Source organism: Theobroma cacao, chromosome 8 (genome assembly GCF_053813885.1).
Source record: "Theobroma cacao isolate CCN51 chromosome 8, ASM5381388v1, whole genome shotgun sequence".
Taxonomy (NCBI): Eukaryota; Viridiplantae; Streptophyta; class Magnoliopsida; order Malvales; family Malvaceae; genus Theobroma; species Theobroma cacao.
In genome coordinates this window covers 13,052,623-13,062,918 of record NC_142646.1, presented here as the reverse complement: position 1 = coordinate 13,062,918, position 10,296 = coordinate 13,052,623, and the positions used below count along the sequence as shown (strand labels likewise).

Genomic DNA, 10,296 nt, shown 5'->3' with positions numbered 1-10,296 from the left:
CACTTAATCACTTATTTACTCTTTTATACACCAAGTATATCATTTCCATAAAGGCATGCCCAACTACTCATGCTTCAACTTATCTCCAAGGCTTTCTATCATACTCCGTAATTTACTTGTGTTGTCACTAATCCTTTCCTTTCAACAAAGTCAAGTCAAGATTAGTACATTCTCATAACAATATTCTATATAAACTCATTTGCTATATCATTCTTGAAATCTCCATTCACACTCTCATCACTTGGTATTGACATCTCTTATCAATATCTCATATATCCATCTAACCTTTCGCTCACTTCCTCATTAGTCTTAACAAGACTTAATCTCTTGTCTTCCTTATTTCTTAAGATTTGACTTTAGTCATCATATTATTCATCTTAACATTCCACATGTTAATTTATTATTTTTATTTTTATTTTTTCTGTAACCATCTCAAAAACTCTCTAACTTTTCTTTCTCTTACTTGCCAATACATAAGGCAATAAAGAAACTTTACAATTTCACTCATCATCTTTATCTTAATACCTCCCTAATGCACTGAAGACTCTAAACAACAAAGCTTAACATCAAAACCAATAACCATAGTTCAACTCGTGAGTTTCATCTTTATGTCGCTCATAGTCTGCTCATGCTTTCTAACCATAAGGGGTTCTTAACGCGACAGCGTTTGATAATCAGTACTGTAGCATTGCAACTGTTTGAATTTACTTTATCCCTGTAACTCTTTTACTTTTAAAGTTACTACCTCAATTATTCACAATCATGTGGCTTCCTTCTGAGTCTATACCATAATTAGCAAGACTAACTTTCTATCACAAGTGCGCAATCAAAACATTGATTTAACGTATTTATTTTGCCACTAACATTCATATATCTTTACCATAACATTTAGTACAAATTTGCTTAAGCAAAAATCTCCAAATTTATTCATAACTACATGTATCATCAGATTGCCCATCACTTATCATCAATCAATAAATCCCAATTTAGAATGCTCTTTCCATATTGTATAATAACATCACCATATAGTATCACGGCACTATGTTCCTCCATTCTACTATCATGCACACTCCACAGAATTTAATTAGAAGATTTACATGCCTTGCCTAATGCTAATTCCATTTAATCACATCTTAAATACTCCAAACTTGTAATTTACAACTCCAAGTTTAGGTCCATATATTAATAATCCTTATATATTTTGTGATCATGAAAACTACAACTTATAAACTAGCTTTCTATCACATGCACTTTATTAGAGCACTATTTTTAGCATATTTAATCTACCCTTGGTGGTATGTCAAAATCATCCCTATCTCGGTGGTAATCTAGAGGAATCTCTCCTTTGCATATCTGTATGAACTAGTGGAGATGGAGCATGTCACGACTCGGAACTCCCCATCGAGCCCGTGACAACCGCCGCGAGGCCTCGACAGACATTCTTCACCCCGAATGCCGATCAAAACCCCGCAAGGCTTAGCATCAACTTCTGCATCTCCCCAGTGAGCAACAATTATTAAATCTCGCATTTAAAAAAAATCATAAGTCATTTTCAAATAAGAACAATAAAATATTATTTTCTGGCTCATAGGGGCATTTTCGTAATTTTTCATCAAAAATCCCAAAACTTGCTAAAAATATAGTAGGTAAGCAAAAAATATATATTTAATGATTTAAAAACAATTAAATATCTAAAACGTTCATTTGAAAGCAAATTGTTGACAACTAGTACTATTCAAAAATAATAAATAAAATATTCTATTTTCTCATAAAATAAATTTTTATAGAAATATTCGTAAATAATTTTTCGCACATGAAAATAAAGTAAAAATTGTATGAATAGAAATAAAGATAACCAAAATATAAGTTTTGATCTGTAATGACACGTGGGCTCCAATTGACCAAGAGGATGTAAGACTGTGAACTCTTACTTTCTATAATGCAGTTCCGAGCTTAGTTCTCGTCCTACTCGACTATCTACAAACTGTCCTAAGCCTGAAAAATGTATAGGAAGAAGGGGTGAGATTTTATAATCCCAGTGAGTAAACAGATACCATCTAAAGTATCTAAAGCCGAGTAAATGGAGACAATTAAAATAAGTCATCATACTGTAATTTCATTACCTTTCAGTTCATTTCAACCAAATAAAATCAATCCATATAAATCAAGTAATCAACTTGGCTTATGAATTTCTTAAAACTTTGGCTCGTGCCAAAACTCATACTCAGTGATACCTTGCGCAGGGCATCCAACCGAGTCCGCCAAGGCTGTTAAAATTTCATATACACTTAAAATATATTTTTAGTTTGAGAAAAATACAGCCGTTCCTTGGCGTTGGCTGAGTTCCCCTTCACGTGGTGGTTTAGCGTGAAGTGAACCCTAAGCTTTACCCCAAGAGATACCCTACGCGCCTCTCCGTTCGAGGTAATAATATAATGGAGTTTACCGTTCCCCTCTAATAGGCTGGTCCACGGAACCCCCTCTGCAGTAAATAACTAATATATAATCCACCAATCAATAAAATTCATTCTAGCATGACATGGCAATTTATCGCAACCTAGCCTCTCAAGGCTGAATACACAGTATAAATAATTATGACACCAAAATCAGTTTAGCCATTCATGCTCATTTATTGTCATAAGCCATTCAATTCAGAACGATAAATTTGCAACACAAACTAGCAGTCTCCAATTACTCTATTTTCGAAACCAATATTCGATTTTTCAGAAAATTTATAAAATCATTTTATAAAATCTCAATTTCCCTTAAAACATAACAATTTACCATTTAAACCCATTTTTCATAAAATCACATAGTTGTATAAAACTACTCTAGATAATTAAGACGATAATAAGTTTACTCACAATGTCTAGAATGCAGACTTTCGAAGCACTCTGTCTACTGGTCCTCGGATGTAATTTTCTTGCCTTTATTGGAGGACTCACCACCTTGACACAGTACAAAATCGAGAATTTCACTAAGTTGGTACTAAATCAAAATTAAACTAATTTGGACTACCAATGCATGATATGGAATGCAAAAATGCACTGGTAACTATCTAAATCCGGTATTAGCCTAATTCGTCTTATCACCCGATTAAATTCCTAACGGGTTCGTTTAAACTCCAATTTAATTCTTTTCAGTTTCTATACCTCAATTGCACCCAAATTAACTTAATGTCCCTCAGTGTGATGCAAATTATCAGTCCCAACAGTAAATTACGAAAATACCCCTAGTGGGTAAAAATTCATATTTTTGCTCCGAAAATTCCCATTATTTTTCTAGGCTCATAATTCATTATTCCTTAACCAATTCTCCTAGAATAAAATCAAACTCATCCTCACTCACTACATGGTAAATTCAGCCATTAATGGTTGGGGGAGAAAATAAATTCTTTTCTTGTTGTTTTGTTTCTAAATATGCTAAACTAACTAAAAACACTAACATAAATTAAAATCAAATAAATCCAACAACTTTCTCTCTCCTAACCCATTTTTTTCAGAATTGAATTCATCATGAAAACATGTAATTTAATCATGGAAAATAAAGAGAAATGCTTGGGAATAAGAAAACTCAAGCTTAATAGAAAAAATTTCACCTTTTTCACTTAATTTCCTTGAAAATTCACACTTTTTCTTTGATTTTCTCTCTCTAGGGTTTTGTTTTCTCCTTTCTCTCTCTTGTTTCTTGCTTGGCCCAATGTTGAAGAAGAAGAATGGGTGGGCTGATTTTTTTTTATGCATTTTTATTGTTTAATGAAATAATATTATTTTATTCATATTTTAAATATTTTATTAATTCATTTCTTTTTTCTAGCCATCCACTTGTCCTATTTTCTTTCACCATGCATTCCCTTTGACTTATCCAAGTCTTAAGTGATATTTCCAGATTTTTCCAAAGTTTTGGTGGAGCAAATTTTTCAAAATTACACTTTTGCCCCTGAACTTTTCAAAAATTACATTTTTACCCCAAAAATTGAAAATTTTCCATAATGCATAATTTTCACTCCTCATACTCATTTCACATTCCAAATAATTAAATTTGATCAAAATCCTTTCAAAAAAATTAAATTTTCGATTTCGAATGGTAAAATTACCATTTTAACCTTTTACTCCAAATTATACCGAAATTAAAATTTTTCACTTCTAAACCTCAAATCTTACTCCAATAAGTCAAATGAGGCCAAAAATCTTTTCTAAAAATTTCAATTTTGTCCCCAGGTGGCAAATGACCATTTTGCCCCTAGATAGCGAAAATTCCAATTTGACTCCAAATTGATCCTCGAACTCCGAATCACCATATTAACCCATTCTGGGACTTTAAAATTCTTAATTTCATTGTAAATTCTCTATTTGATCTAGTTCGAGGCTTAAATCAACTTTATTGTACCTCTAGGTACAATACCGACTTTTGTAAATTTTTCAAGACTCTCTTAGCATGTAAACATGCTATCCACCACATGTATGTCATCACAAATATTTCTGTAGAGTCGGGCTTGTCATCTTCTCCCCCACTTGGATCAACCATATGATCCTCCTTCTTGATTGACTTCGACATCCGGTTAAATATTAATATTTTAATATTATTTTATTCTAAAATTTTTTATCTTGTCTCCTTGGTACCAAAAATACCTTATTATGCCTCACTTGACTTCCAAATCGCCTTTTATCTCACAAATTCTCCTCCGATAAAATTAGTATTATTTTATTATTATTTTCTCACTTGCGAAATATTTTATCCTAAACTACTCCTTTCGTCTTTTATCACTTCTAAACATTTTAATTGACTTCAATTTGCATTCGATCAACTTTATTTATCACCATATCAAAGTATGGGGTATTTCAATCTCCCCCACTTAAATAGAATTCGTCCTCGAATTCCCGTCGATGTTGCGTTATCAATCTCCTTCTATGATCCTACTCCTTGTTCCTTCTATAGGGACATTCAATTTATTTCCCTCGTTCACCTTCAGTTCAATTAAATGCTTTATTTACGGCAATTATCATCCTTTGGAATCGGATCAGTAATACTTTTCACAACCATGATCTCTTATATCTAGACACTAAGCATGCCTTTATCACCATTATTACATTTGAACCATAACTTCATCTCAATTATACCGATTTCGATCACATATCATACTTACTTATGTATACCTATTCATCGTTTTATTAATTTGCTCCATACCAATTTTCTCACCCTTGATTCATCCATCTTATATTGGTCCAAACCCTTCCTTTAATGGAGCTCCATTAAAAACTTAAACAATTTAAGGTTTACTTTCAAAGTCATTCATAACTTTAATCGTTCATTACATGTCTGTTAACACTTTAGCTCACTAACCTCTCTGGACACTATTTCAAAATCTCCCAATTACTGAGAACCATTCTTCACTTCAGTTAGTAAAATTATCAATTTCATATATACATAGATACATGCATTTTCAAATCTCAACATCTCTCTTTATATATAGGAATCCATGTGTTCACATGCCTTGGACTACATTCCCCCTTTATTCATCCGTATCCTAATCCTAGTTTCAATATAATAATTCTTATAATGCATGTCAACATTCTTATTATACTTGTATATAACTTCATATCATTCATATCATTTCCAACCATATGTTTGAGTTTCCTTATACTATATATCATTCATCACAATGTCATCTCCATTGAATTATAATCTATTATACGTGTATGCTTTATAATCCTATTGATGCCTCAAAGATTTATCTCAACTTGATCATTGCATCTCATGCAATACCACAATTCCTAAGAGTCATCCTTTTTGTCCTTAATCATCTTTCATGCCTCTATATTACCTTGTATCTTTCTTGCATTACGATATTGATTTGTCACTTAAGACTCAAACCCATTTGAATCATGTATGCCTTAAGCATTTTCGAATTCCAATTTCCATAATATATTAGGAAAGTTTCATTATCTGACTTCATTTTCAAAGTCAACTTCTATCATCCTTTGTTCCACTCCTTCATATGAACATAACATCATTCTTCCTTAACTAATTTATAATTTGTACTTGAAATTGTAAAACTTAAAACTAGATTCTCCTCAAGTATTTTTCAATACTAATATTAATATCACTCTCAGCTTACAACTTCTTTTTATAATCTCATAACTTAGTGCTTGCTTTAACGAGATCCAGAGCAAAACTTCTCTTGAGTATTTCCTTGGGAATATCTATCTTAAACTTATGTCTCATAGCATGTGATCCCTTAACTTGTGATTTTGCCGTTAGGCTTCTCAGCAAGTTTTAAAAATTTTACGTTTCATACTTGCTGTGTATGATTAGAATCTATTCTCAAAGCTGTTTATGTATTCCTAAAACACTTAATCTTAAAGGTATATAAATACGAACTCATCCATTCAATCCCTAACTCATCTTCATAGGTTTCTAGGGTGTCACACAATTAGCCTCATGTTGTTCCTAACTCTTGTCATTTTACTGTATCAAAACAGATATTACAAATTCTCATAATGATATTCTATATAAACTGATTTTCTATACCAGTCTCGTAATTCTTCCTTCACACTTTCATTATTTTGTATCTCATCTCAATATAGTCATCTTAAGAACTTTCAAAATTTTTTTTTTTATTATATGCCTCTATACAAGGCAATAAAGAAGTTTTTCAATTCATTTGGGTAAACATTCTCCAGAATATTTAAGACTCCTAGATAACAAAACACAATGACCAACAACAAAAATTCAATTTGTAAGCTCATTATCATGTCACTCCCATCTTACTCATGCATCATAAGCGTGAGGTATTTGAAGCAGTATAGCGTTGAACAGTCAATGCTGAAGTATTGTAGCTATAAAAATTTACTCATCAAAGCTATTTGTTTGCATTCAAAGTCACCACATCAATCATTCTCAACCAGTGGTTTCCCTTTTAGATATATATCATGAGTTCCATAAGTATAGGTACCTTCTATTTTCTTGTCATACACACTAAGCCAGATTAATACTTTCATCTCATGTCATCTTTTGACGTTTATCAACATTCATAAAATTCCACCTCAAAACATCCTTTCCATACAGTGTAATAAGTTCATGATAAATATACCACTCCACACATAAGTTGCTTACTATCTACAACTTTCCTCAAATTTATTGTCATCCTTATCCCATTTATCTTCTTTGTCTTATACTCCAATAATCTTATTGACTTTTGGTATAATTAACTACGAAAACAGCTCAGCTTCCTCCTTATTTTATTCTCACAATCCTTACTGAATCAAAATTTTATATTCCCCATATTCCATAATGTCACGACCCGGAACTCCCATCGAGCCCGTGACAACCGCCGCGACGTCTCAATTTACATTCATTACCCGGAATGTCAACCGAGACCCCGCAAGGCTTTAATATCAGCTTCTCATTTCCCCTGTGGGTAGCTGTTTCCAAATACCACATTTTAAAAGATTTTAAACTGTTTCCAACTTAAACAAATGAAATAATAATTTCCGTCTCACAGGGGTATTTTTGTCATTTATCCCAAAAATCTCAAAAAAACATCTAAAAATATAGTATGTAAGTGGAAAACACATATTTCTTAATCAAAAATAATTTTGGATGTCTAAAACATTCGTTTAAAATGGAATTATGACTGTTATAATAAAATAAAAATATTCAATAAAATATTCAATTTTCACATAAAACGATATTTTAAGAACACTGCATAAATAATTTTTATAGCGTAAAAGCAAAATAAATTCTTACATATCGTAATACAGATAACCAAAGTATAGAATTTAATTTACAGTGACACGTGGGCCCACGAATGATCAAAAGTATCAAAAGAAATGAACCTACAGTCTTTGGATGTGGCAAGTTCAACTGTAATCCTTGCCGATATCAGTTATCTACAATCTATTCTGAACCTGAAATGGGTGGAAATGAGGGTGGTGAGATTATAAAATCCCAGTGAGTAAACAAACATCACTCAAAATATCTAAAGTCGAGTAAAAGGAGACTATTAAAACATTTCATCAAACTGTAATTTATCATCTTTCAACTTATTTCAACCAAATGAAATCAATTTATTTAAAGCAAGTAATCAGTATGGCTTATGAATTTCTTAAAAAGCTTGGCTCATGCCAAAAATTATTATCATACTCAGTTATTTGGGATACCTTGGCCGAGGGCTATCCCAACTGAGTCCACCAAGGCTATTAGAAAGTCATGTTTTTATTTTGAAAACATAGTCATTCCTTGACGTTGGCCGAGTTCCCCTTCACGAGGTGGTTTGGCGTGAAGTGAACTCTAAAAGTTATACCTCAGGAGTTACCCTACTCGCCTCTCCAACCGAGGTAAAAATATAACAGGATTCCGTGCCCCTCTAATAGGCTAGTCCACAGAATCCAGCCCACTGCAGCAGGTCATACCCACCATACAATAAAATTTTGACAGCATGACAGGGCTAATATATTACTACCCAGCCTGCAAGGGTAAAATAAAGCGATTCATATAATTCATAAAAACACAGCCCAGCCAGTCATGCCAATACAATAACATAAGCCATTAATTCAATTTTAAATTTACAACATATCAGTGGTCTCCAATTACTCTATTTTCAAAATCGTTATTTCGTTTCAAGACAATTTATAAAATATTTTCATTTAAACTCATTTTGTTTACAAAACATAAAAATTTACCATTTGAACTCATTTTCATAAAATTCACCAAAACCGAATAAAAACATACTTTAGATAATTAAAATGATGGTAAGGTTACTCACCGTGTCTAGAGTTAGGATTTTCGAAATACTCAGACTATTGGTCCTCGGGTGCAATTCCCTTGCCTTTATCAGAGGACTCACCACCTTGACATAGTACAAAATCGAGAAATTCACCACATTGGTACTAAATTGAAATTAAACTAATTTAGACTACTAATGCTTGATATGGAATGCAAAAATGTCTAAATTTTTGCCTAAATGCGGTGTTAGCCTATTTCGGTCTTTTACCCGATAAATTGATATACGCGTCCGTTTAAACTCCAAATTAATTTTTTTCAGTTTCTACACCTCAATTGCACCCAAATTGACTTAATGTCCCTCAGTGTGGTGCAAATTATCAGTCCCGATAACAAATTACGAAAATACCCCTAGTGGGTAAAAATTTGTATTTTTGCTCCGAAAATATCCATTATTTTTCTAGGCTCATAATTCATCATTATTCATCATAATTCCTCAAATAACCATCAAGATCAGCAGCCAATATTCCCCTAGAAAATTCAGCATAATGGGTTTCAATGGGAGAAAATTATATTTCTAGCTTATTTTTGCTATATTTCAATATAACTTAACTAAAATCACTTAATTCAATTAAAATCAACCAAAAATCAAGCTCAAAACTCATCCATGGAGGTTTGGCCAGCATGGGTGTCCATACCCGCTTTCTAATTTTGCATGGAAATGAGAAAAAAATGCATGGGTAGTGAAAATCACAAGGAAAATCAATGAAATTTACCTTTTTAATGCTTGATTTCTTGATTTCTCTTGATTTTCTCCAAATTTTTCAGGTAGGATTCTTGTTTTTTTTTTTCCCCTTTTCTCCCCTGGTTTGGACAGCTGAAGAAGATAAGAATTCCGGAATTTTTACCTTTTTAAAGGCTAAAATAATATAATATTATTTTATTCATTTTTTTAATGTTTTATTAATTCCTTAAATTCTAGCCATCCATTTGTTTCCAAATTTTCACCATACACTTGTCCCAAATATCCATAGCTTAGGTAAAATTCTCAGACTTATCCAAAGTCTTGGTGGAGTAATTTTTGAAATTTACACTTTTACCCCCGTAAAAGTCAAAAATTACATTTTTGCCCCAAAAATTGAAAAATTGCCCATAGACATATTTTTCATCCCTTATACTCATACCATTCTCCAATTTGTCAAATTTGATCTAAATTCTCTCAAAATCTCAAATTTTGTCCGCGGGTGGCAAAATTACGATTTTGCCCCTATACTCTAGAAATCACTGGAATTAAACTTTTTCACTGCCAAACCCTCAAAATATACTCCAATACTCAAATGGGGCTAAAAAAATTCTTTTCTAAAAATTCCCATTGTGTCCTTGGGTGGCAAATGACCATTTTGCCCCTAGACAGTAAAAATTCTAGTTTGACTTCAAATTGATCCTCGAACTCCAAATCACCATATTAAACCATTCTGGGACTTTAATATTCTTAATTTCATTTTAAATTCTCTATTTGATCTAGTTCGAGACTTAAATTAACTTAATTGTACCATTTGGTACATTGTCGTC

The 10,296-nt window shown here is 32.3% G+C and overlaps 2 long non-coding RNA genes across 2 annotated transcripts; both read right to left on the bottom strand.

The window, feature by feature from the left end:
• Positions 1–1,872: 1,872 nt before the first annotated feature.
• Positions 1,873–3,692, bottom strand: LOC148761211 (uncharacterized). Its single transcript, XR_016027827.1, has 3 exons — positions 3,599–3,692; positions 2,865–2,948; positions 1,873–1,995 (listed from the first exon to the last, which is right to left on the bottom strand). It is a non-coding gene; the product is annotated as an uncharacterized LOC148761211 (long non-coding RNA).
• Positions 3,693–7,787: 4,095 nt separating this feature from the next.
• Positions 7,788–9,595, bottom strand: LOC148761210 (uncharacterized). The gene is made up of 3 exons (XR_016027848.1): positions 9,501–9,595; positions 8,768–8,851; positions 7,788–7,910 (listed from the first exon to the last, which is right to left on the bottom strand). It is a non-coding gene; the product is annotated as an uncharacterized LOC148761210 (long non-coding RNA).
• Between the last annotated feature and the right edge of the window lie 701 nt (positions 9,596–10,296).